At 43.4% G+C, this 19,714-nt stretch overlaps 2 long non-coding RNA genes and 1 pseudogene across 2 annotated transcripts in view; 2 read left to right on the plus strand and 1 right to left on the minus strand.

Annotated features, from left to right (window-relative positions):
• Window positions 1-5,574: 5,574 nt before the first annotated feature.
• Window positions 5,575-19,714, plus strand: part of LOC118499191 — an 87,872-nt gene continuing 73,732 nt past the window's right edge. Inside the window, exon 1 of the long non-coding RNA XR_004901715.1 lies at window positions 5,575-6,090. This is a non-coding gene — a long non-coding RNA (uncharacterized LOC118499191). The remainder of the gene's footprint in view (window positions 6,091-19,714) is intronic.
• LOC118499194 lies at window positions 11,095-13,471 on the plus strand. The gene is made up of 2 exons (XR_004901718.1): window positions 11,095-11,425; window positions 11,488-13,471. It is a non-coding gene; the product is annotated as an uncharacterized LOC118499194 (long non-coding RNA).
• On the minus strand, window positions 17,154-19,462 carry LOC118499189 (annotated as a pseudogene).

Below are 19,714 nucleotides of genomic sequence, written 5' to 3' on the forward strand. Positions count from 1 at the left end.
ACCAGACAGGTGGTATTTTTCTCAACGATGGCAATTAAACACTGTGACCTTTGGCAGTTACTTAACCTCCCCCTGCCTTCGTTTCCTCATCTACCCCTATCTCATCAGGCTGCTGTGAAGACTGAATAAATGAATACACATACGATTTTTAGAGCAGTGCCTGGCAGCAGGGCTGGCTGCGTGGGCATGCAGCCTGCGTAGTGCCATGAGGCTCAGAAGGTGAAAAGGCTCACATTTGGTTTAATGCTCTGCTGTTGCTGTCTTGAAATTCTTAATAATCTTGGAAGAAGAAGCCCCATGTTTTCCTTTTGCATGGCCACGGATTATGCAGCTAGTCCTGCCTGGCATAGTATGTGCTTAAAAACTTTAAGTTTTATCATTATCTTAGAGTCTACAATAACGCATGTGTATGTATATATACACACAGATTAGAAATACAGAAATATTAAAAATAGACACATTTACACACATGTATGTATTTATACATAAATGTATATATACACATATACATTTACATATATAAATATATAAAATATACACACATTTTAGAAATGAGGAACCCGAAGCTCAGACGGTTCATGTGACTTGCACAAGGTCGCACAGTAGGCGGGCTGCAGAAGGAAGGCCGGAGATGAAGAGATGAAAATCACAACCTTAGAGAGGAAGCCAGGACGATGACCCAGCTCCCCAACCCACCCCCACACCCCCAGAAGGGTGACATAAGGCGAGAAGAATGGACAGATTTCTTTGAAGAAGCTAAGGGAAAGAGGTGGTATGAAAAAGGGCATGCACAGTTGTAGAGGTGGGAGGGAACCCGGCTACTTTGGGAAGCCAAGAGAAGATTCTCAGGGTAAAACATAGTGTGAAGCCATGGAAACAAGGACTGAGCAAGTCTCGTGCATCTTGGCCACCAAGAGGTCATAGATGCACTTGGAGAAATGAATTTCAGCGGAGTTAGGGCTAGAAGCTGGTTTAAAGAATGAGGGAGGACCCATGGTGGAGATGGCCCCAGGTTTTATAGCTAAGAAAAGGAAATAGAAGGAAAAGGGGAAGACAGAAGGGAGGGAGGGAGGGAGGAATGAATGAATGAATGAATGGATGGATGGATGAATTTTGACTGGGGGGAGCAGGAGAGCCAGATCTCAATTAAGAAATGGAAGAAAGACCATAAGGGGAAGGAATTTAGTCAGGAAGCGTGCTCTTCTTTCTCTGAGTCCACAGGGAAAGGAGCATGGTTTAGGCTCATAAAGCCTAGTTTATTGGGAGGTCAGTTGTCTCCCCGGAAATACCGCGGCTTTCTTAAGACAGCCATCTCAGAAGCAACACAGCAGCATAGAAAAGGGTTAACTCTAGAGTCAGAGCAGACTACCTGGGTTCAACTGTAAGGTTATTACCTGTGGTGACCTGGAGCAAGTTAGCCAGCCCTTCAGTACCTCCGTTTCCCTACCTGGAAATAGGGAAAACCACATTTGTTGCGGCGATTAACTGCCAGGATGCATGTAAAGCCCCCACACAGTGTCTTGACACACAGCAAGTGTTCACGAAAGGGTAGCTATTGTTAACAACCGCCTCCCCTGTCCTCTCGGGGAAACTCCTGTGGGTCTAGCCTTGGCCAGCGCACTGGAGCAGTTCAGCATCTGCTGCTTCACTCCGAGCTTTTCAGGAAGTGTGGTCATAGAAATGAGAGGTGATTTAGAAGTGGCACAGAGTTTGTCACAAGGGTTTTGTTGCACAATAAATGCTACCAGACATGTAATAAACACTTATAAGCATGTCCTCTGTAATCAGCACCCTCTAGAAAGTTCCCCTCCCCCACTGCTCTTGGCCTTGGCTGTGGCCACACCCATTGCCCGAGTGAGCAGTATCAGCTGTCGCCTGTCCTCTCGCCTTTTTGGATAAGGTTCCTCTGCGGGGATCTTCCGTGTTTATAACATTTGGAAGAATTAAAGAATGCTTTGCAAACACTTCCAAATGTCTCATAGCAATGGGGCAGTGCAAAGGGTAGAGGGAGTTCTGTGACACAGAAGTCAGAACTGGAGCGGCTCCAGCTGGTTATGTCACCCCAAGCTTGTGGGTCATTCCAGAATCGTTTGCAGAACATTCCTGTTGCATTGGATTTTATCCAGTGTGTTCAGGGATCACAGAACACTCGCTGAAGGCAAAAAAGGAAGGCCTGTTGCTTGGAATGGCTTAGAACACTTTTGGTAGCCGTCCAAGGCAGCTATCACTCATTAAATCTGCCTTTCCCTCCAGCAAAAAGCCAGCTGCATAGAACAACACATATAGAGCCCTAAGAATAGTATAGCGTTCCAAGAACACACTGTACTTGGCCTGTATACAGGTGTGCGGGGCTTGACAAGTCTTTTTACTCTCTAGGCCAGGTGGGTTGGAACAAACAAAAAATATTTTCTCCAAGTAGCATGCAGAGAAGAAATAATAAAGAGCATAGGACAGTACCCTAGCATGTCATTCTTTGACCTGGGCTTTCTAGGCATGGGTTGACTCTACAGCCACCACAGCGTGCCGGTGAGCCCTGGGGCAGCAGGCACAGCAGCCCCCGCCATCCACCGACTCTGCAGTAGGCTGAGCAAGCCCCAAAGTCCTGTAACAGGTGGTAATTTGTCATTTGCTGCAACGGGAATTTGAAACTATCATCCTCTACAATAAATATTTGGTTGATTTATTGGCTTCCCTTCTATAAGTATAGAAAGTGAGGACAGGTTCCTTCCAAAGTTTCAGTTCTGAGTAATGAGAGCTTTCAGAGTGCAGACAAGACCCTAAACCACACCCCGCTGTTGGAAGAAATCCCAGTGTGTCTATTCATAAAAGAGTCTGGGAAGATACTCTCCTTAATGGTGGTTGGCTCTAGTAGTGGGATTTGGGGGAGATTTTATTTTCTACTGTAAAACTTTCTGTATTGTCGGAAATCTTTACTCAATGTTAATGTTCAGGAAAAAAAAACCCAACAATCTTACCTGAAAATTATTTTCCTGTTCTGAATAGGCAACCATGACAGGGTTTCCAACCTCCTGCTTTCTCCTGGGGAGGGAAGTACAACAAGGTGGAGTGGACAGACAGCTGAAGGCCCTCAAAGACAAAGGTCATAGGAAGAAACTTTGGTCGTTCCTAGATATTCCTCTCCTGCTTCCTGCCCTCCGGGAGCAAACATGCCGAGTCATCACACACTGCCAGTCTCTGACCTAGCTGACCACAATTCACCCTTCAGTTCACCTTGTAGATGTCACTCCTTCTGGGAAGTCATCCCTGTCCATCCAAGATTGAGTTGTGTCCTTCCCATGTGCTTCAGGCCACCTGCACTGTGATTATTTGTTTACCTGTTGGTCACCCCCACTAGACAGAGGCCCCTGAAGGCAGAAGTGTTTTATTAATCTGTGTAGCCTTTGTACCTTAGGGAAGTGCCAACAGGCTGAATAAACATTTCTGTGTGTTTACATGCCTTACGTGCCATTGAGTTGGCTCCAATTTCTGGAGACCCTATTAACTAGTGATGGATGTCCGCCATGTCCTGTGCTCAACAGTCCTGCTCAGCTTCTTTGGATTCATCCCTATGGCTTCTTTGATGGAGTCAGTCCCCTTCATATTTGGTTTTCCTCTGTTCCTCCTGCCTTCTGTTTTTCCCAGCATTATTGTCTTTTCGAAGAACCCTGCCTTCCCTGACGTGCCTGAAGTAGGACGGTTTCAGTTCTGTCATATTCCTCCAGCTAGTCTTCATTTACTGAGCAATCATTATTTGGAGAACTTCAACAATCAGAGCATTTCAAGAGAGACAAAAATGAAAAAGAAGCCATTTGTTTTCAAGAAATTTACAGCTGCGTTGGGGGAGACAGATGTGTCCAACAATTAACTATAAAATCAAGTACTAGTTTAAGGGTTAAAAGAGAGGTACAAACAACCAACTGTAAAGATAAGGAAGGTTTTGGAGCCTGAACACTTCTCGTTCACTGTTTTCTAGCTCAAAATCCCGTATTGGAATGTTAATATGAGGTATATGTGTGGTTATAAGGATTCAGGATTTTAGGACCTTTATTAGAATTTGACTCATGATTTTCTGCCATCAGTTGTCCTAGGAATACCTGCTGTTTATCTTATTTGATGTTCGTGAAATGCGTTGTCTTTCTCTGCTGAACGGCTTGAAGTGTTGAGCATTATTACTGTGTTATAGTGGTTGTTTTATTATTAAAGCAGTGCCAATGAGGTTACACAACAGCTTGGATCAGGAAGTGAAACAAGGGCGTTGATCCCACTGAAGCTGCAAGGGATGGGGATTTGGGATGGTAAAATGTTAATTACTTGAGATGGAGGAATGCAGGCTAGAGTCCAGCACTGTACTCCTGGAGATCATTACAGCCCCGGAGGCTGGGGCTGGCTCTCTGGCAATGGGTCCTAAGCATCCTGCCCTCCTCTGGCTGGAATGTTGGATTCACTTCACTGTAAGCTGCCACAGAGAAAGAATCCAATGGCCAAGAGCCAGGAGCATACGTCTTGCACGGCATCAGGGTGACTCTGGAAGCTTTCCAAGAGCTGAAGAGCTGTTCCCTTTGCATGCAATTATTTATTTGTAAAGCAGTTTATTCTTTCTCTCTTTTCAGACTGTTCCTCCTTGCTTCCAGCTCTTGAGGACTCTCTCTAAAGGTGGGGTGGGGATGAGGAGGTGGGCTTGGCACACAAGGATGGAAGAAATGTCCATGTATAAAGCTGAGAAAATGAACATACAGATAGATGGGATTCTGGTCGGGAAGCACCAAGATTGTTTATTTTAGGGTGAGGAGGAATGGGCCCTGGAGAAGAGGATGTGGCAGAGGCATGAAACCTCTTCATAGCTTTAGTTCCCAATAGTGTCACTTCTAGAAACTGATTGAGGAAATTGGGCTTTGAATGAAAATTTTTAAAGGTGTTGGATTGGCTGACAGGTATGATTCTGGCTTAAGAGAGAGGCACTGAAATACAATGAAAAGAGAGAAGGCTCTGGAATCAGATCTAGGACCAAATGCCGGGCTCAACTGCTTTCTATCTGGGTGACCTTGGGCAAGTTTCCCAACCTCTCTGCACCTTTGTTTCCTATCTGTAAAATTTGGAGAACGTAAAACTCACAGGTTTAACCAGATAATCCCTGTAAAGGCCTCTGAACAGTATTTGGCACATAGTGGGCACGCAATAGCCGTCAACTTCAGGAGTCACCCACACTACCTAGCTAACAATTAACTGTAGCACGGGAATCCACAGCTGACCGACGAACCTATTTGCCCAATAAGGTGCCTGGAAAAAAACTCAGTGGAGTCAAACCAATGGCATTGGCTCTTGTTGTTGGACGGGCTTTCTTGCCGTTCCACCAATAGTTCGAGGATTTAACTAGGGAGTGACATCCAGACCGCCCAATGACGCATAACCAGCCCACACTCAGCACTTCGGAGGCGATAAATCAAGGAGCCGGCACGTATACATTCCGTTATTAGGAAGTACTGGATGGAGAAAGGAACTTAGGGGATATTGCGTGAAGGCTTGTTACTAATGAGCTAAAAAACCAAAAAAGATCATGGTTGCGCCAACTGAGTTCGGCCGCCATCATGCTCTAGTTTCCCCTTCGTCTCTCCCGGTCCGCGACCGAGGAAGCGGCCTCTGGGATGCTAAGGGGGTGTGTCCCCGAATGATTGGCGCAGGCAGCTCAGCCAATCCTAGCTCGTCAAACGGGAAGCGCTTGACCAATGAGGGGTGACGGCCGCGGCGAGGAATTGGAGGGGCGGAGCGTAATGTTGACGAGCACAAAAACTAGCCAGTGACAGCCTGAGGCATCCTCCCTACAGCCAATAGAGTGAGGCTGCGGGCAGGCCTCCGAGTGTTTGTGTTGTGGTTTTGGGGGAGGGAGGCGGAGGGGAAAGTTTGTTTATTTTGTTTTTAGTTTCTGGGGTCCCCGTGTTTCTGGGAGGTGAAGCGGGCGGGACTGACCCCCGCTCTCCTCAGTGCCCCCTACTACGTCGCCTCCACAGCCAGCGGAGAAGCGGGGACCGCGCACATCGCAGCGCATCGCCTCACAGCGGAACGCCGCGCACTCGGAACCGGCACGGCTCGGCGGTGAGTGAGGACCGACGGCCACTGCTGCTCTTCCCCTCCCCCGCACACCGCGAGTCAGAACTGGGTGGCCGGGTGGGCGAGAACGCTCGCGGGAGCGCGCGGCGCGGGCCGGCCTGTCAAGCTGAGGCGCAGACTGTGCTAGTCCTCGCGAGTGAGCGAGCGCGGCGGGGAGAGGGCCGGGAGGGGCGTGAGCGCGCGCGGGGCCCGGCCGGGGCAGGGGCGTTGAGCGCGTGCTCCGTGGGGGCGGGAGTCTGGTGGGTTTGACCTCGGGGCTGGGAGGAACGCGGGCGACGTGCGGTCCACGGAGAAGGGGAGCCCCGAATGGCAGGGCCGGGACGGACGGGCGGGCGCGCGCGGCTGTGGGCGTCACGCGCCGGCAGGTGTGAGCTGGGGAGGGCTTCCGGGTGGGCTGGTCGGGTCGGGTTCGCTTCCCTTCGCGGTGGCGGGGTGGGGGGGCTCTGGGCGGGGAGGGTCCCCGTCGCTTCGTCGAGTCGAGGCCCTCGGAGGTTCGTGTCCGAGGGACGTGTCAGGCCTCGGAGCCTCCTGGTCCCTGTCCGTGTGCAGGACCTGCGTGACGGAGTGAATGTGTTCTGCTTACCCCGGGCCGGGAGTCCCACCCCTTCACCCCTCCACGCCTCATCCCCTCATCCCAGAGCCCTGCGTATGTGGCCATTTTCGACGGGAAATTCAGACTTTCCACGAGAAATCAAGGGGAATAACATTGGGCCATTGGACGAAACAACCCGAGGAGTGTTGTTTGCCTTCCTTGGGTTGAGCCCCCTTTAGTTTCAAACCGGCGGGGCCACTAGGCAGCCCAGAGTGGGCTAAGGATACACTCTGGTGTCTGTGGACACCCAGCATCGGGAGCCGCCGCGAGGCGCGTTAAGAACCAGCCCATCCTCAGTTCTTTGGGCACAGGGTACCAGTCTGGGTCTTTTAAGAATCCTTGCTTTCTCATGTATGTTTTAGCTATTTTATTGCATTTTAGCATCTGTGTTAGAGATTGAGCGAGGGATTAGGCAGATTTCAAGTTTGCGTGTGTATTACAATACAAGCAAAATTATACAACAAAATTTGCCAGAGATGTTTCTCCATCGTCAGTGAATAAAACGTCATTAGTTGGCGCTCCGCCCCTCCCCCCACAGCAGTTCATCTTACAGAAATAAGGTGTATCTTAGCATTAACGGTAGAGACTATTTCATTGATGTAGGGAATTTCAGTAGGATGATAGTTTCCTATTGATTTGGAGAAGCATCCGTGATCTTACCTTTGAAATTATACTTATACTTTTGGTAGAGTTATACAAATGCCTCTTAAAAAGCAGAACTTTTAGCACATTGTCTTGCACTGACACAGTGTGTAGTATTTCTGTAGGTAGGTAGTGGGGGGGGGGCTGTGAATGTCGTAGGTTCCTTCACTAGGGCAAGTATCGAGAACACAGATCAGGCTGGCTTGTCCCACTTGGGACACCTTTACATTTCCTTAGTTCTCCGTGGATTTTAAGGGCTTGTCCCACACATTATTTGAGCAGACTAGTTTGCGGTAGGGCTGAAGGAGAAGAAATTCTCGAGAGCTACTTTTCTAAGGTAGCAGATAAATGTCATGGCCTTGAAACAAAATAATATTTTTCCTCCTTCAAAAGGAAGCACTTAAAAAATTTTAAAATCAGAAAATATCATTTGTTCAAATAGTAGTGACATTTATCGCATGCTTCCCATATTTTATTCTAACCCTGACCTCAACCCAAGCCTGTGGGGTAGGTATCATCACTGTTTCATGGAAGAGAAAGAGAGCCTCCAAGAGCCACACAGCTAGGAAGTTCAGGGTCATAGATTTAGCCTCAAGTCTGTATGGTTTCAAAGCCGGCACTTGTTCCATTTTGCCCCCTAAATTATCGAGGGGAAAATATACGGGAAGGGCACTGAAAAGTAGAGAGAAATAGTAAAGGGAAATGCCGCTGATAATTAGGTTGCCCATACCTAATTTAAGAACTTAATGTTAAACTCATTCTTAGCCTTTAAAAAAATTAAGAAAATTTGTACCAAAGCACATCTGTGCATTGTTTTTATTTCCTTCCTGTTTAATTTTTATCAAGGTAAATAGAGTGCATTTAATTTAGAGGTCAAGGCTTTCAGAGCCCTTTGTGCAGACCTCTGCTACACTACCTTGCTGTTGTGATTAATCCCGTGTGTTCTCCAGAGACCAAGAACTTTTGCATCTAGCACAGTGCTTTGCACATAGCAGGGACACAGTAAATGTAAGTTGACTAAGGAGCAAAGTTAAAAATGTAATAACTTCAGGTTCATTTTAGCGGTTTTAGTTTAATGGGACAAGAAAAATGTGAATAGTTCATGTAGAAGACGCATATTCTAGAAGAACACTTAAATGGAACAACTCATGGTCTGGGAAGTCTGGCTCTGCCAGTTTGCTCAGTCTCCCGGTGCTGCTCATCTGTGTGAGCTGCTGCACCTTTCTGTTCTGCCTTTCACCTCAAGTTCTGCGATGACTGCTTCCTTTTACTACTCAGTCATTCTTGAGCCTCTGCAGCCTGGCTCCCAGCCGCGCTACTCACTGAGGCTTTTCCTAAGGTTACAAATTAGCTAATAGTTAAATTTCCTACAGCATCTTTTTCTGTTTCCCTTTAGCAACCAGTCCTTTTGACTTTAAATTTTAAAATAGTATATAGCAACATTGACTTTCAGTGTGTATGTAGTTCTGTGAATGTTAATACACATATAGACTCATGTAAGCACGGCCACAGTCAGGCCACCGGACAGTTACCTCACCCTGCCATCCCCTGCAAAATCCCTTCATGCTATATCCCTTCTGATACACTTTTCTCCTGACCTGTGTTCCAGAGATAACACCGAGGATCAGGCTAGGGCTCCTTTTGTTGTCCTTGTTTTATTTTTCTCTTTTTCTATTCCTTGAAAATATTATTTACTTTTGGTACTTAGAATATCTATCACCTCTCTATCTACTAACCTGCATGACCGTGCCTGTTCTTTCTTCCATAATCCAAATAACATCCATGCTTACCTGCTGAAATTCTTCACTAGTTCATGACTCACTGTGCTTCAGGTTATGCCTAACTTTGCTTCCCATATCAGCTTTTCCATCTGATTTTTCCATAATTTTCAGGGATGCCATCCTTGTCCCACACTTGCAACCCAGGAATGCTTGGAGGGCCTTGTAATGAACTCTGTTATCCCAGACCTGATATCCTGCTGCTCAACTACAAATACTGGCTTCTGTCCCTTTGCTGCCAAGCTGGCTCAGGTTCATTAGGCTGAGTGGAGCATAGGTAGTTGGAGCACTTAGAACTCCGTCAGGATCTGACCACTTTCCTGGTCAACACCCCTTATGGCTTCCCAATGCACTCAGGTCATTTGGGATTTTGTATTTCATCTTATGAGGCTCTGCCAAGATCTAGCCTCCAGCTGTCTCTCCAGCCTTCTCATTTCTTTTACCACCCACCCCCGTGTCTGACCTTCTGACTCCAATCAGTCTTTTAGTTCCTTGAGGTACCCAAGCCTTTTCCAGCCTCAAGGTTATTGTACCTACCACTCTCCTGGTGTGGGCTATTCTTCCTCTGCTTCCTACCTGACTTCAGGGTTCAGATTAAATTGTCACTTCCTCAGAGAGGCTTTCCTTTATGACTTTGTCCTACCACCTCCACCCTCATTTAGATATCTCAGAGCTCCTGTTCTTTTTTCATCGCTCTCATCACAGTGTGATTCAGGACTACGCCTGTTTTGTTTCTCATGTCTCCAGAACCTAGCCAAGACTCATGCATACAGCAAACTCCCAGTAAATATTCGTTGACTGTTGTGTGTCTGGGATTTTGATTTTATATTTTATTGCTATCTTGTAGTTTCTGGTAGCCTGCTGAAGAGCATCCTGATCCTGTTCTCCCTCTGAACTGTGCCTCTGCCCGGGAGACCTTACCAGTGAGGCAGACGAGATCTAACCTAATCTGTTGGCTGAAGTTGCCAAGTCTGCTGAGCAGTGCACCTTGGTTGTCCAGACTGGGGTCAGCTTTTGCAGCTGTTTGTCTTCCCTCACCTCACCCTGCTCTTGATTTCTCCCTCCTCTCTCTACCCAATGTGAACTTCTAAAGACAGGGTGCACTTGCCAGCCGAGCCTGCTTACCCTTTGACATTCACTACGTTTTGACATTGACAACTACCTCAGTGTCTTTGACCCTGCAGATTGCCCCACATTAACCTTCCTGAAACAATGCTTTGTTCATGTTTCCTGCCCCCTCTCCAGATCTACCCCAGGTATTGAAGTCTGAAAACCTTCAGTGGTGTTTCCTCTCCTAGAGTTTCAACTCTTTAGCTTGTTATTTAAAGCTCTCTAGACCAGAACTGTCCAGTAGAAACAGAATGCAAACCACAAATATGAGCGACATAAGTTAAAAGTCATTTTAACTTTTCTAGTACCACCATTAAAAAAAGTAGAAAGGATAAAATTGATTTGTATAACATTTTATTTATTTCAATATATCTAAAATATTATGTAAATGTAATCAGTTTTAAAAATCAAGGTGCTTTTCCTTTTTTTTTCATGTTAAGTGTTTGAGATCTGGAGTGTATTTTTCACTTAACACATCTCAATTCAGACTAACTGCATGTCAGGTTCTAAGTAGCTGCATGTCGCTAATGGCTACCATGTTGGACAGCACACTTCTAAACCATATCCTCAACATAATTGAAGGGCTATACCTGGGTATTCCCAGCCACTGGCCTTTTGGTAAGTGTATTCTCCTTACCTAGAACCAGCTCTTTTTTTTTTTTTTTTTTAAGATTTTATTTATTTATTTTTAGAGAGGGAAGGGAGGGAGAGAGAGAGAGAAAGAGAGAGAGAGAGAGAAACATCAATGTGCGGTTGCTGGGGGCCATGGCCTACGACCCAGGCATGTGCCCTGACTGGGAATCGAATTTGTGATGCTTTGGTTTGCAGCCTGTGCTCAGTCCACTGAGCTATGCCAGCCAGGGCTAGAACCAGCTCTTTTACCAAATATGCTAACCTTCCTGGATGAGAAACCCAGGAGATTCCAAGATCACCCGTAGATGTTAGCTCTCAGCATCTCCTCTGAATCCTTTTAACATTAATTTTTGTGTTAATTTTTTCATATAGCAATTACTTACAATATTTATTAGTTTGTTTTATCATCAGGGGTAATATTAAAATATTTAACAACTGATAAGGCATGGGCACCGACCGGTAGGAATAGGTGGCTGATGAGCTAGAACCTCTGGCATCTGTACGCAGCCTCCATGTTCTCTGTGTGTGCCCGCTGAGTTACAGCGCTGGTTGTCTCGGGGGGTGTGTCGTCAGCTTCCCTGCAAGAGATGGTGAGTTCCTTGAAGGCAGACTTCTGTCTGCACTCAGGTGTGCATCCCTAAGACAGCTCCTGTCCTGGCCTGTGGCAGGCAATTTATAAATATTTTAAATAAATAAACAAGTGCTACCTTGAATTTTGTTTTATGGGCTATGTTTTATCTTTCCAATTAGAAACTAAAATACAAGTCCTTTCAGAACAGAGATCATGTATTATGAAGGAATATGTGGCATATTTTCTTGATTGTTTTCCTAAGAACATTTCTTCTGAATGAAGATTTGCTTTTAAAAACTAGGTTTGGATATTGTTAGGGATTTTAAGGCTGGGTCACAAATGAGGTTTGGCTTTAATTTAATGAGACTTTGTGTGTGTTGTGTGTGTGGCTTGTAAACTGGCTCTGAAAGCAGCTTGAAAAGAAGAGCGCCTTGGAGTTAATGCATACTCTTCCAGAGTTAGGGGCACAGCTGCTTACTCGAAAGGCACTGAACTAGGAATTAAAAGTCCTGGGCTGGTTTGTATTACAGATATTTGCCCAAGTCCCCACTATGTTCCAAGCACAGGAATGACTGAAAATTCGTCTACTCTAATAGCATGGAAAAAAATGTGTGTTTAACACAGAGGTGAAATTAGTTCTTCCTAGGGAGATTTAATTCCCTCTACACACTAATACTTTACTCGTTACTGCTGTGGACTACACTATAGCTTGTTTCAAGATCTGTCTCTTTTACTAGATTGTGAGTTTCTTAAGAGCAAGACTGTTGCATTCATCTCTGCCCTGCATCCCCCAAGCACATGCTGTGCTATGCCTGCCATATTGTAGGCACTCAAATGTTTGAATAAATAATCTCAAATAAATCACTTAGCTTTGCAGAGCCTGTTTTTTCTTTTGTAAGGAGAGAATTCTCTGCCTCAGAATTGTTGAAACTGTGGCAAGAGTAATCTTTTAAAACTACATACTGTTCTGTATGTTGTACCTCATATATAACATTTACTTAAAAAGCAGGTATAAATCCGATCACATTTTTCCCTGCTTTAAACAGTTAATGAGTCCTCAAAACCCTGCATCCCCTCTCTGGAATATAAACTTCATGACAGTAAGTACCTGGTCTGTCTCGTTCTCTTGAGTGCCCAGTGCAGACTCTGCCTCCCTCCCTGCGGCTCTCCTCTTTGCTGCCTGTACTGTTGCCACACTGACCCTCTCCTGGCTCTTGAGACGCATATCCCTCCCCACTCAGGGTCTCTTCTTTGCTCTTCCTGTTCCCATGGCCTACTCATGGCCCTCACTCTGACCTTCGTTGATGTCTCTTCAGTCCTTAGAGCTCAGTTTACATGTCACTTCTTCAGGGATTTCCTAATCACCACAAGCCCAGACCAGGACATGTGCTCCTTTTAAACACTCAGATCACTTAATACAATTGTAGTTAAATATTTGCCTATTGTTTCCCTGCTAGAACATAGCTGCATGAATAGAACTGCCTTGCCTATTTTGTTCATGTTTGTATCACCAGTATTTAGCACTATAAGTTACCCATAGTAGGTCCCCAATAAATATTTTTCAGTTGAAGTTAGGAAAGAAAACTAAAAATAGAATTTTAAAAAATCCTTAGTCATTCTAATGGTTTAAATAAATTAAATACATGTCTCCAGGTTATATTTTTCTTTAATTTCTATTAAACCACTAATAGGCAAACATTATTAGGTAAACATTTTAAGATCACAGAAAGAATATTGTAATGAAAATTTTTAGTTTGTCTGAAAACTTTATTTAGTCATTGAAGACTTATTAATGAGTATCCTTTTATTCTTCATCAGCAGAAATGATCAGGATGGTTATTTCTTTTCAAATCGTTTCATGTACTAGGACTCACGTGACCGCAGTTTCACTGAATGTCTGAGGAGTACCATGTGCTGAAGGTTGTGGTAGAAGCTAGGACTACAAGGATGGGATGTGAAGGGATCTTTGCTCCCGAGGAGTTCACAGCCAAGTGGGTGAGGTAGACGTGAGCCCAGATGAATGTCATTTGGTGTAATAAGTGCTACAATAGGCAGTACAAGGGATGGGGCCAGGGTGAAAAAGAAAGTCATCAACAAAGCTGAGGTCAAGAAAGCCTTTCCAGGGTAGGTGACACTCCCCTTAAAGTCCGGAAGGAAAAGGACATTGCAGGCAGAGGGAACAGTCTGTACACGAAGGAGCATATTTAAGGCAGTATGTGGAGAATGATCACTAGCACAGTGGTATACTTTATAAAGTTGGTGTTGGGGTACAGGGCCAACAGCTATCTTAGGCTAACGATGCAATGTCACACTCAGACTCTTGGTTTATACTGCATTTTAGAACTGGAAATGACCTTAGAAATAATAGTGTGATTCCATATATTTGAATTCATAAATGCATTGTAAAGTGCTATTCAAAGAAGATAATCACAAACCAGAATGATGCTTGTCATTTCTAGTTAATATGCTTGCTTGAGTAAAGCTAGTCCTTATAACCATGCAAATGATTTCAGGTGGAGTTTTAGAAAGTGGTGACTCATTTAAGCTTATCTGTAAGAGGTGAGAATAAAGGAAGTGACCTCTTGATCACCTGAGGCAAGTGCTGATCTATCACAGGAGGGCCAGGTAGTGAACCAGTGAAAGGAATGAAATCAGAAAGGATTGCCCAGGAGGGTCTTTGGGTACAGGTACTGGGAAAGACGATTTCTGCTGTTTAAGATGATTTCTACTGCTTTAAAAGTCTTTACATATTTAATAACTCTCCAAGTGGTTCACTGAACTAGCATTAATTTAATTTGATTCTTAACCAGAGGCTCATGGAATGGGAATCTAGCCCATTTTCCTTCATTTTACTTATCTTTAGTTCAATAACTTTTTGCTTTCATGACCCCTTTCATGTCTCTTTCTTGGCTATTACTCCTTAGTGTCTCCTTTCCTCCAGTCCACCCCATCTCTTGCCATCTTTCATTCACTTATCACTAAGTTGTTTGTAAGTACAATTGTGGAGTGTCTGTACTTGATGGCTAACCAGTGATTCTCAGCTTTGCACATTAGGGGCTTGATACTTTTCACAGTAACAGGTGATTAAGCTCTGGTAGTGCTGATCATACTTAGAAGATGCTGATTGACCCATTGTTTTGTCAGTTGCTACAAATTCTGTATGTTCATTTATTGACCTAGATTGTTAGGCACTAAGGAGATAGTGGATGGTAGGGAGAGAGATAGTAGTGTGTAGTTTATTTCTGGATGTTTGGAAAGAAAGGAAGGAGAAAATAGAAGCAGGGCAAGGTTGAGAAGGCAATATCTTAAGGTATAATAGAAAACCTGTTTAAAGGTATGTAAGAAGGACCCAGGAGAGAAAGAAAATTAAAGCTTCTTGAGTGGAGAAGGTAGCAAGTAAGATGGAGTGATAATTGTTAGAAATTCCTTATAGTTGCTCAACTAGAAAAGAGAGAGCTGTCAGGGGATCTCTCTTGATACCTTGAGCTCAAAACAAGTTTATACTATGTTTTTTTCTGTGGCACCCAGCAGAATGGTTTGCACATAGTAGATATAAAGTCTAAGAGATGAATTTACAGGACTAAAAGAAGGTATTGATTATAACTTTAACATTGTTTCAGTTACCAGACCATACCATCTGTGGTTTAAGAAAAATGAACATGTTTATGAATCCTGTATTTTGTGAAGAGTAGCACAGTTACATTGTATTCTTTTCCCAAAAGTATTTTAATTGATTAAATGTATGCATTTAAAATACACCACAATTTTTATAATGCTGTTTTGGCATGTCTTTCTTTTAAGCACATACTAAGTACTCCAAAAAGTGGAGGTGACCCAGACCTCCTAACCTAGGCCCAGGTCAGTATATCAAGATGAACGTCTTGAGCATCTGCCTGGTCCTGGAGTGGGGGAAGGAAACACAAAGTAACGCGTGAAGCCAGGGCCCTCCAAGGAGCCGTATGTTTTTCTTTCCGGGAAAATATTGCTGGTGGTATATGATGCTCAGTAATTTCCTTTTTATGAGGAGCTGTTTTATCTAGATGTATATTTCTGTGGGACTTCTAAGTATAGACTCTCTCCACTTAAATGCACCATGAACAACAGATTTTAAAACAAATCTTTCACCAAGTACTCAACCTTCTTTTCATTGTAGCAGTGTTACATTTTTAAATATACCAAAGTGTTTAAAATTTATGATGTTTTCATTTGCAGTTTGGCTCTTTATTCCTTTAAACAAAAGAGCAGACTAATTACTAATTTCTGCTTAAACCGTGCAGGTGGGTCTGTGGGTTGGTATAATGAGAGGAGATCTATTTACACTCCCACAGTTCCAATATATGGCCGAAACATGGGCCCAGAGGGTCAAAAATGTTATTTTTAAAACACCAAGAGAATTAGTGAAAAGACTCTTTGAAGTAACAACAAAACAAAACAAAACAAAATAAGAGAATGAAAATACAAAAGACATCACATTTCAAGCCAGAAAGGGCTAGTTTGAAAACTTTAAAAAGAGGACCCTGTGCCCCCCACACAGCTTGTGAGTTGGCTTTAGCTCATTGTGACGCCACCCTGTGCTTCCTGAACCTGACCGAGCCAGGGCTCAACACTGATGCCCTGTGTTTGCTTTTGAAGTGAATGCTCTCTAGACTTTTATTTACCGTGTTTTAAAATGTATATTTTTAGCCTTGGCTGGTGTAGCTCAGTGGATTGAGCGTAGGCTGTGAACCAAAGCATCGCAAGTTCGATTCCCTGTCAGGGCACATGCCTGGGTCGTAGGCCATGGCCCCCAGCAACCGTACATTGATGTTTCCCTCTCTCTTTCTCTCTCTCTCTCTCTCTTTCTCCCTCCCTTCCCTCTCTAAAAATAAATAAATAAAATCTTTAAAAAATATATATATTTAAAAAATAAAATGTATATTTTTACTGTCCTTTTTTCTTGTTTTCCTTTAACCTCCTGTGTTTTAGATCTTGGCTTTACCATTCAAGGTGCTTTTCAGAAAGGTAACTGGAAGCTGGAGAGGGGCCCCTGCTTCGCCTCCCTTGAAGAGCTGATTGTTGAGTCTTTTGGGTCCCACTGTTGGTAACCCATCCTCCCAACACCTGAATCTTGAAATCCTGAAACACAGACCCTTGAAACACTGCCAAATCATTTAACTCTTTTCTCTGTGGCTTTGGACTTTGAACCTCTCATTTTTGTTTCTATCCTGATTCTAAATCATCTTCAGACTATGTCTGGATTACTAAAATAGCTTCCTGTTGGTTGTCCTGTTGCCAGTTTCTTCCCAGAAAACGTTTCCTACATCCTGTTTTATTTTCCCTTCTTTATTAGTCTGTGCTTTCTTATTCTATGAAATCCAAGCACCTGTGTCTGAACCACACTCCTAGGCTGTTTCCATCCATCAACTATCATTCTCTAGTTTTGAATCTTTGCCCCCCCATATGATCTTCTCTATTTTCCATATGATTTCCTCCTTTCTCCCCCCCGCCCCCCCTCCATACATTATAAAGGCTATGCTTTATATAAAGTATTCTGTTTCTGGCTTCCAAACCATTTTCTTTCTTACTCTCAAAAAGCCTTCTCTAAACTTTTTCTTCCTGGAAGCCTTTCTTTATTGGAGACCTCTTCAACTGAGTACAGTTTGTTTTTATTGATATGATTGTGATTCTGATAAACTAAATAAAAATAAATTTTCTAATTTCTTCCATTACTTCTAGGTTTTTTTTTTCATACATAATTATATCATTACAAAGAAAGACAATTTTACTTCTTGCCTTGACATTCTGATTGTTGTCTTACTGTACTGGCTGGGACTTCAAGGAGCATGTTGAATGGAAGTGTATAAATGGGCATCCTTGCTTTTCCCCTAGACATGGGGAGGAAGCATTGTACCATTGTGATGTTAGCTGTATTTTTTTCATTACCCAGCTAGTACTCAGCTGAATACTGAAAGGATCCCCTGCAGGTCTCTTTCTCTGTGCAGCTCTTTTTTCTCCAGTACTGTGCACTGTCTTGGCTCTAGCTGTCTTGGCCTTTCCAGATTCTCAGCTCCGTCTTCTCAACTAAGGTTGGCCTCTTGAGTTCCACCTGGGTTCCCCCTTCCCGTACTGTGGTCTGGAAACTACCTAGGCAGCAAACTTGGGCAGTTGCGTGGCTCACCTTGCTTGCTTACCATTTCTCAGGGATCACTGTCCTTTCTTGCCTGATGTCCATGTTTTGAAAATATATTTTGTCCATATTTTTAGTTGTTTCAGGTGTAGGGTAGACCTGGTCCCTGTTATTCCATCTTTTCTGGAAGTGGAAGTTCTGCCTTTTCTTAAAACATCTAAGGAATTATTTAGGAGTTGCTTCCAGAGTATGAGATGATATTGAATATTTGGAATTTCTGTAAAGGAAAATCTTCATTATTTCAGGATGGATTTGATTTTGGCAACCAAAAATCATTTTTCAGGTCTGGTTAAATGATTTGTATGGGTGGTACTGTTTGGGGTCCAAAATGAGTCTTCAAAGTTACGAGGCACATTTCCCTGTGTGATTTGATTATAAACTAGTTTGGAAGCAAAATAGGAGTTGCAAAATATTTTCAGTGGTGGCAACCTAGTTAAGAAAAATATAAAACTTTTTAGGGGTGTTTATTTGACAAATAACTTACTTGAATGTTTCTGTGTATTTATTGGTATGCATTTAGTATCATTTTATATTTACAATTTATACTTAACTTCTACTTAGTAAGCTTTCTTAAACTGTTTTTATGTGATACTCTCTCTCCAGTTATATTTGGGTACTTTTGTAGATTTCTTCACTACACTGCACTCCTAACTATGGAAGCTCCTTAACTCATGATGAACAACTAATTTCTATGTAAAGAAACTAAGATCACTCTGTCAAAATATGCTGCATGATATAAAAGATGTAAAATTGGTTTTTGATACCTGTACAGCATTATTAACGCTTTCATGATTTAAAGTTACTCATATGAAATGTTGAATTCCAGTAGCATGAGTACATACTTTACCCACAGTCTTTGTTTTTTTAGCACTTGAATGTCCCATTAGTCCCACTCTCACCCCCCATAGGAAACAAGGACTTTTAAAAAAATTTTTTAATAGATTCATTTCTTAATTTTTAGCTTTCAACTTTGATTTTCTTTAATTTTATATTTTTAGTTAATTGAATTCATAGTTTTATAGTTATTTTATAATACATCTTATAGTAAAGAGTTTGGATACTCTTTTTACTTACGTGATACCTTCTTGGCTTGCTCTTTATCTTTGTTGTTTTTTGTACCTTAGTACCTTTCTGTTGTTTTCTTCTTCTTCCTTTTTTCTTTGTCTTTGGGCCAAGGTGGGGGAAGGAGGACTTACTTGCCTTTCCAGGCATTGATTTTCCTCAGAACTCTAGTTCCTTGACCTCTAGCACATAGCCATCTGCTGTGTCGCCACATCATCCTGGTCTTGAAGTGATACACGCAAGAAGCCTGCCCTGCTGGAACTGCTCCTTGAGAAGACTGCTGACTGTGGCACTCTTTTTCCTTTCATCATATTTCTTCTGAAATTTTTTGAACGTTTTTTTTTTTTTTTGGTTTAAAATCTCTTCCTCCTTGGGAGTCAGCTTGGCCCCCATCTGTAGCCCAGGGGCAGTGCATAATGGAACCTGTGCCACTGTCAGTATGGTGTGATGTCAGTGAGCATGATGCAGTTCTTTACTAGGGTCTTGGTGCAGGTCAGTTTGTCGTTGGGTGTACTGTTGACATCAGTAATCCTCGTTTTGCGTGTACAACACTGAGAGCCCCAGGAGAAGTTGCCCATGTCCTCCCTGCACACAGACTGTATATGCGGGGGGCACGGGGGAAGACCATCTTCTTGTTGGCAGCAGGGCGTCCCAACTCATCTTTTCGAATCTTGTGATGGGGCTTTCTCTTGCCCCGGGTCTTGCAGTGCTTGTGTCGGTTGTCCTGAGAGATGCCCATGGCTCAGCACTGGCTGGAAAGGAAACTCAGAGTCATGGTTCCTTTTGTGTGTTTTTTTAAATCTTTTCTCCCAGTTCTGTCTTAAGTACATGGAAGAGTATAGTGGGGCATTTTTCTTTACTTTTTACTGATTAAATACTTTTGAGTTTTATTATTGTTCAAGTACAGTTTTCTGCCTTTTCAACCACCCCTCCCCACCACCCCTGCTGGGTGGGGATGCCCACCTCCCTCCCCGGTTTCCATCCCTTCTTGTTTTTGTCCATGTGTCCTTTATAGTTGTTCCTGTAAATCCTTCACCCTTTCCCCCCCATTATCC

This window comes from Phyllostomus discolor, chromosome 2 (assembly GCF_004126475.2).
Source record: "Phyllostomus discolor isolate MPI-MPIP mPhyDis1 chromosome 2, mPhyDis1.pri.v3, whole genome shotgun sequence".
Classification (NCBI taxonomy): domain Eukaryota; kingdom Metazoa; phylum Chordata; class Mammalia; order Chiroptera; family Phyllostomidae; genus Phyllostomus; species Phyllostomus discolor.